Below are 7538 nucleotides of genomic sequence, written 5' to 3' on the forward strand. Positions count from 1 at the left end.
TTCAGTAGTACGACGGAGATATACTGGAGAAAGATCTATGACTGAATTGAAATGAAAAATAATAAAATGATTGAAATGTTATATATAGAATAATGATTGAAGGATTTATGGAAATCGACTGATTAAATGATTATTATTCAAATGATAAGAAATGATACCATGCTTATGGATAGAAAAAATGAAATTTTAATTGCATGTATATTGTGAGCATGATTAGCAATGTTATTTCTTACGGGGGGGCGATAGCTCATTCCTTGAATGATAATCTTTTTACAGATAAGAAAGGCATGGATAAGGGCAAGGGCATTGATATCGTCGGGCAAGATGAAAACTGATGGTCTGAGGATCATATTTTTTTTTTTTTTGAGGCTATTACTTTGAAATAGATAGAACTCTGTTGTTGTAAAGGATTATTACTTTTGAAGGAGGATCTTCAATCCAGATGACTGTAAATATTTTGAAGTTCTGTTCCTCTCCTTGGAGAGTATGGATTGTAGACGTTAGAGCCATCAGTACCATGTTTTAAGTGTTAAATTGTTATCTTCCGCTTACTATTATGTTCTTTAATTTTATGCACTTTGCTTATGTTGGATGCTTGACCGAATGTTTTCCTGTGCGGTCCCGATCAGACTCTGGTGTCATGGGCCCCACCTAGTCCTTGGATTGGGTCGTTACAATCTTGGTCTCAGAGCAATAGGTTTAGATAGATTCTGTAGACTAGTAGTCTAATGGCATAGGAATGTTAACTGAACAGAACTGAATTGACTGAGAACTGGATGGAATTGATTGTCAATGTAAATGGATTATTTAGAATGCTAGATGATATTGAATTGATAGTCCTTTTGTGGACAAGGAATTGATTGAATCCATGTTTTTGGTGACCAGGTAATGGCACCGAAGAGAAGAAGAGGTAGAGGCCAGACCGAAGTGCCCCAAGAGAGCCCTGAAACACTAGTGAATGAAGGGAAAACTCAGATGGAACAAGTACTAGATGCTATTAGCAACCTTGTGGGGGCATTACAGAACCAAATTAATCGGGTAGAGGTGACTGCTCAAGCTACACCAATTGTTGGTGTTGGCGGTAGAAGGGAAGTGACTGAGACTGAGGACAAGCATGTCCTTAAGGATTTTAAGAAGCTCCATTCGGTAGCTTTTAAGGGAACAAATGCTGATCCAACTGTTGCCACACAGTGGATTAGTGACTTGGAAAAGGTTTATGAAGTGATCAGGTGCACTGATGCACAGAAGGTTATGTGCACCACCTTTATGCTTCAAGGAGAAGCAGATCAGTGGTGAAGAATGACTAAGCCCATATTGGAAGCAGGTGATAGGTAAATCACCTGGGATGGATTCAAGGCGGCTTTTGATGATAAGTACTTCCCACCTTGTGCAAAGCAAAAGAAGATCTTTGAGTTCATGCATTTAACTTAAGGAAGCCAAATAGTGATGATGTATGAGAGAAAGTTTGAGGAACTATCTAGGTACGCACCACACATGGCGAGTACAGAGGAGATGAAGGCTCGACAATTTGAGCAAGGCTTAAGGGTGGAGATCCAGAAGAGTATCTCTCCCATGCAATTGAAGACATATGCTGAAGTAGTTCACAAATCTCAGATTTATGAGGCTGTGGAAAAGAATGCAATAAAGGATGAAAAGGTTGAACCAAAGAAAAAGTTCAAGAAGAGTTATGCTACCCCTACACCAAACAAGGACAATTGGAAGAAATTCCACAAGAGAAAGCCACAAGGAAATGTTAACTGCAAGAAGTGTGGTAAGAATCACCGGGGTGATTGTTTGGTGGGAACATTCACTTGTTTTAAGTGTAAGGAACCTGGACATCTTGCAAGGAATTGTCCAACTTTGAAGGAGCAGCCAGAGCGAAACCCCCAAGGAGGGTAAGCCAATCAAAATGCCCAGAATAGAAAGGACACTCAAGGAAACTAGAAGCCAAGAGCCTCTGGTAGGGTTTTCACAATGACTAACAAGGATGCAGAGTCATCTCCCTTTGTTGTGGCAGGTACAATTACTTTACTTTGAAATGTTACGAATGAATGTTTTAGGATGATGATGTTGTGTGGTGGTTTCCCTATGTTAATTGATGAATAATTATGTATGATTAGGTATACTGAAAATCTCTGGAATACCTGCTTATGTTCTATTTGATTTGGGATCCACTCATAGTTTTGTATCGAGTACCTTTGCTACTAAATTGAATGTTGTGCCTAAAGTTTTGAATTACCAGTTGTGTGTGTAGACCTTCTGGAGGAATGATAGAGACAAAATTAATATGTGAAGCATGTGAAGTAGAGATTATGGATAGAAAATTGACTGTAGACTTAATTCTGTTAGAAATGAAGGATTTTGATGTTATACTTGGAATGGATTGGCTAGCAGCATATCATGCTAGTGTTCTTTGTTTAGAAAAGAGAGTGGTCGTAAGACCTGTGAAGGAACCAGAGTTTGAATTTTTTGGGATGATGATAGGAACTCCGCCATTGATGATAATTTCGATGATGCAAGCCCGAAAGTTGTTGAGGCAAGGATGCCAAGGATTTTTAGCTTCAGTTGTTGACACTGAAGTGAAGGGATCAGTTTTAACTGATGTACCTATTGTGAGGGATTTTTTGGATGTGTTTTTGGAGGATTTGGTAGAATTGCCACCCAAAAGAGATATGGAGTTTTCTATTGAGTTGGTTCCTAGTACGATGCCAATATCCAAAGCACCGCACCGGATGACTCCAGTAGAACTGAAAGAATTGAAGAATCAATTGGAAGAGTTGTTGGACAAGGGTTTCATATGGCCTAGTGTTTCGCAGTGGGGAGCTCCAGTCCTTTTTGTCAAGAAGAAGGATGGTACCATGAGGATGTGTATAGATTATAGAGAATTGAACCGGGTAACCATAAAGAATAAGTATCCGTTACCCCGGATTGATGATCTATTTGATCAACTTCAAGGAGCAAGAGTCTTTTCGAAGATTGATTTGCGATTAGGATACCATCAATTAAGAATTAAGGAGGATGATGTTCCAAAGACAGTGTTTTGGACACGATATGGACGTTATGAGTTTTTAATTATGCCATTTGGGTTGACTAATGCCCTGGTAACCTTTTTGGATTTAATGAACAGAGTGTTCCATGATGTACTCGATCAATACGTGATTATTTTCATTGATGATATTTTGATTTACTCTAAAAGTAAGGAAGAACATGAGGAGCATTTGAGGGTAGTATTGCAGACACTGCGGAAAGAGAAGCTTTATGCTAAGTTTAAGAAGTGTGAGTTTTGGCTCAACAAGGTTGTGTTTCTAGGTCACATTATTTTAGCAGATGGCATTATGGTAGACCCCAGTAAAGTGCAAGCTGTGATGGATTGGGCTAGACCGACAAGTGTGACTGAGATTAGAAGCTTTCTTGGTTTAGCTGGTTACTACAGAAGGTTTATAGAGGGGTTTTCCACCATTGTCGTACCAATGACCAGACTCACTAGGAAGGGAGTTCGATTCGTATGGTCTGAGGACTACGAAAAGAGTTTCCAAGAATTGAAGAAAAGACTGATTTCTGCCCCAGTGTTTTCTATTCCACAGGGAACGGGAGGTTTCGTTATTTATAGCGATGCTTCAAGAAGTGGGTTAGGGTGTGTACTTATGCAAAATGGAAAGGTAATAGCTTATGCTTCAAGGCAATTTTAGGTTCATGAACAGAACTACCCAACCCATGATCTAGAATTGGCGGTAGTGATCTTCGCACTGAAGATATGGAGACACTATTTATATGGTGAGAGGTGTGAGATCTATACCGACCACAAAAGTCTGAATTACATCTTCACCCAAAAGGAATTGAATTTGAGGCAGAGGAGATGGCTAGAATTACTTAAGGATTATGATTGCAATATCAACTATCATCCTGGTAAGGCCAATGTGGTGGCGGATGCACTGAGCCGGAAGTCCCAGGGAGTGTCAGCTGTAATGTTTACTAGCCAGCCTCATTTAATTGAAGATTACAAAAGATTGGGTTTGGAGATGGTGACTGGGAATGCCACAACCTTGTTGGCAAGTTTGATGGTTCAGCCTTCCATTATTGATCAAATAAAGGAAAGGCAAGATGAAGATCCATTCTTGGAGAAGGTGAGGAAAGAGATACAAGAAGGTAACAGATAGATTTTTCTATTGCAACAGATGGTTCCATAAGATTTTGAACCAGATCGTGTGTTCCAAATATTGAAGAATTGAAAGAAATACTATTGAAGGAAGCACACTGTAGCCCCTATACCATTCATCCTGGAGGCACCAAGATGTATCAAGACCCGAAGGAAACTTTTTGGTGGAACAACATGAAAAGAGAGATTGTGGAGTATGTGCAAAGGTGTTTGACTTGTCAGCTTGTGAAGATTGAGCACCAACGACCCTCAGGACTTCTACAAACTCTAAAAATGCCTGAGTGGAAGTGGGAGCATATTACGATGGATTTTGTCACATCGTTACCAAAGACTCCACAGAATCATGATGCGATTTGGGTGATTGTCGATAGACTAACTAAATCAGCCCATTTCTTACCTATTCGGATCAACTACTCATTGGACAGGCTAGCTTGTATGTTGATGAGATTGTACAACTGCATGACGCGCCTATGTCCATTGTTTCTGACAGAGATCCAAGGTTTACTTCACATTTTTGGAAGAGTTTGCAAAGTGCTATGGTTACTCCAGCTACTGTTTAACACTGCTTTTCATCCCTAGACAGATGGACAATCGGAAAGGACAATACAAATTTTGGAGGACATGCTTCGAGCCTATGTTATTGATTTGAAAGGAAGTTGGGGTGAACACTTATCATTGGCTAAGTTCGCCTATAATAACAGTTATCAATCCACAATTGGGCTGGCACCATATGAAGCCTTGTATGGAAGGAAATGTAAGTCGCCGATTTGTTGGAGTGATGTTGGTGAAAGACAATTGTTGTGACCTGAATTGGTACAACAAACTTCAGAGAAAGTAGAACTGGTTCAGAAGAGAATAAAGACTGCCTTAGCCGGCAGAAAAGCTATGCAGATGTGAGAAGGAGGCCTTTGGAATTTGATGAAGGGGATAAGGTGTTTCTAAAAGTTGCACCAATGAAGTGAGTTATGAGGTTTGGCAAGAAAGGAAAGTTGAGTCCAAGGTATGTAGGACCCTTCGAGATTCTTGGAAGAGTGGGACCAGTGGATTACAAGCTTGCCTTTCTGCCAGAGTTGTCCAATGTCCACAGTGTTTTCCACGTGTCAATGCTGAAGAAGTACGTTGGTGATTCATCTCATGTTTTGGACTACCAACCTTTACAATGGAATGAAGATTTATCATATGTGGAAGAACCTGTGAAGATTCTAGACCGGAAGGATAAAGATTTGCGGAACTGAGCTGTCCCATTGGTGAAAGTCTTGTGGAGGAATCATACAAGCCAAGAAGCATCATGGGAGCTTGAATCCAACATGCGTGATGAGTATCCACAACTATTTGATGATCAAGGTATGTCAATTTTGAGGACGAAATTTTTTTTTAAGGGGGGAAGGATGTAATACCCCATTTTTTCTAAGCATTTAAGTTATTTTATTTCTGTTTGTAGCCTGGTATGGTATACTTTTATATTTTTATTTGGGCCTAAAATTACAAATTTAATTAATAGCATAGTGGTCATTAGTTTATTAAGATGGGTCATAGGTCCAAGGTTCAAATCACTTATTAAGCAATAAGAAGACTTTGTGTTTTTTTTTTTTATATTTTGTTACAAGGCAAAAAAAAAAAAACAAAAAAAAAAAGAGAATTTAAGTGAAGGTGAGCAAACCGTTGATAAGAGGGGATGAGGCTATTATGTTAATGAGAGGATGAAATATGGAAAGGAGAAGATATGGAAGGGCATAAGGGAGATTTCAAGGTTGAAAATAAGTCAATGAGAGGATAAAATAAAGAAAGAAGAAGATATGGAGGGGGGCATAAGGGATATTTCAAGTGGGATAAAAATCAAAGAAAGGGAGATTAAAAGAGAGTCGTTCTATGGGGGAGAGATAGGAAAGAGAAGAAAAGGAAAAAAAAAAAAGAAAAGAGAGGGAAGGAAAATCGTGGAAAGGGGGAGTGAGTGCTTTTGGGATTTGAGGGTTCAAGTTCTAGGGTTTTGTGAGAAGAGTTCCAAGGCTGATTTGAAGATTGGAGCTTGGAAGATGGTGGAATGAAGGGCCAAAGCTAGGATCAAGACTTGGTTCTTCAACAAGGTAGGTTTCCCATCCTTGAATTATGAATTTTTGCCTCTTGAGAGAAGACTTCCTAAATGGGATGAAAGAATACGGCTTTGATGTTTGAGGATGCCTTATGAATTTTAAATGGATTAGGGCATACATTATTCATGTTATATGGATGTTTTTATAAATTTAAATCATGGTATTGAAGCTTGGAAAATTCGGATACAAGAGGTGATGAGAGAAAAAGTAACTGATTTTCTTGTTTCTGAAATTTCTGGGTTGGACAGAACAGTAGCCCAAGATTGTTCATGATATTTACCATAATTAAGGACCGATTCATGGTCTTAAATAATTATTGGGACTATATCTATGTGTTAATATGATCTCCTGAAAATTTCATTAAGAAATAAATTCTTTTGATATATTTATAAATTCGTGCTCCCAGACAGGTCACTATTAGGGTAGTTTTCTATACCCGAGATTGAGAGATGGGTTTGAGGTCCTCCAAAAATATTGAGGACATTTGAATTGAGGAGAATGGATTTATGATTTTTACAAGTTGATGACTCCAAATCTGTCTTAGTCAGAATGATGTTTTAGAAATATTTGGAACTCTATGTTAGGAGGGGTATCAAGATGTAAAGTCTCATAATGAAATAACCATATGGATGTTAGCTTTCAGTAGCCACTGGCCTTGTTCAATATTAATCACATTAAGTATTTATTTTGTATTTTTATATCACTGTAGGTAAAACAGTAACATAGCAGAATTTTACAATTGATGACTTCCACTAGAACCTATCTTGGATTGAAGAGATTTTGAGCTTGTTTGAGGATCTGAGATAAGTACCCTAAGTTTTGGGGTTTTTATTTGAAGAAGAAGGACCCTTGAAAGGCCGATATTAATTGGACGATCGGAATGCGGAAGTGTTGGTAAGGAAGCATTGTTAATTGATGGTTAATATTGTAGATTGAATACATATATGTTTATGCAATGCTTATGGTGATATTAATACTTGTATGTTTATGCAATGTTAATGGTGATAATTAGTAAAGATTTCTTGATATGACTTTGTTAGGTCTTTATATGCTTTGAGTGATCTTATGGTTAATAATGGGAATGTAAATGGTATGTGATTCTATAAATGATGACTAAAAATGGTTAACAAAGGATGAAATTGAAAAGAAAGTTATGTGCCGACGGGCACGGCCACCATCTGACCCGGTACTCATGAAGTGCCTATGAAGATGGGTGTTGAGGCCATGACTGAACCCATTCTAGTGGTTTGTAACTGGTGCCATTTTGATGGTACGACTGAACCCATTCTAGT

At 38.4% G+C, this 7538-nt stretch overlaps 1 pseudogene; it reads left to right on the forward strand.

The window, feature by feature from the left end:
- Positions 1–1494: 1494 nt before the first annotated feature.
- LOC122638824 lies at positions 1495–5053 on the forward strand (annotated as a pseudogene).
- Positions 5054–7538: the final 2485 nt, after the last annotated feature.

Source organism: Telopea speciosissima, chromosome 9 (assembly GCF_018873765.1).
Source record: "Telopea speciosissima isolate NSW1024214 ecotype Mountain lineage chromosome 9, Tspe_v1, whole genome shotgun sequence".
In the NCBI taxonomy this organism is placed as follows: Eukaryota; Viridiplantae; Streptophyta; class Magnoliopsida; order Proteales; family Proteaceae; genus Telopea; species Telopea speciosissima.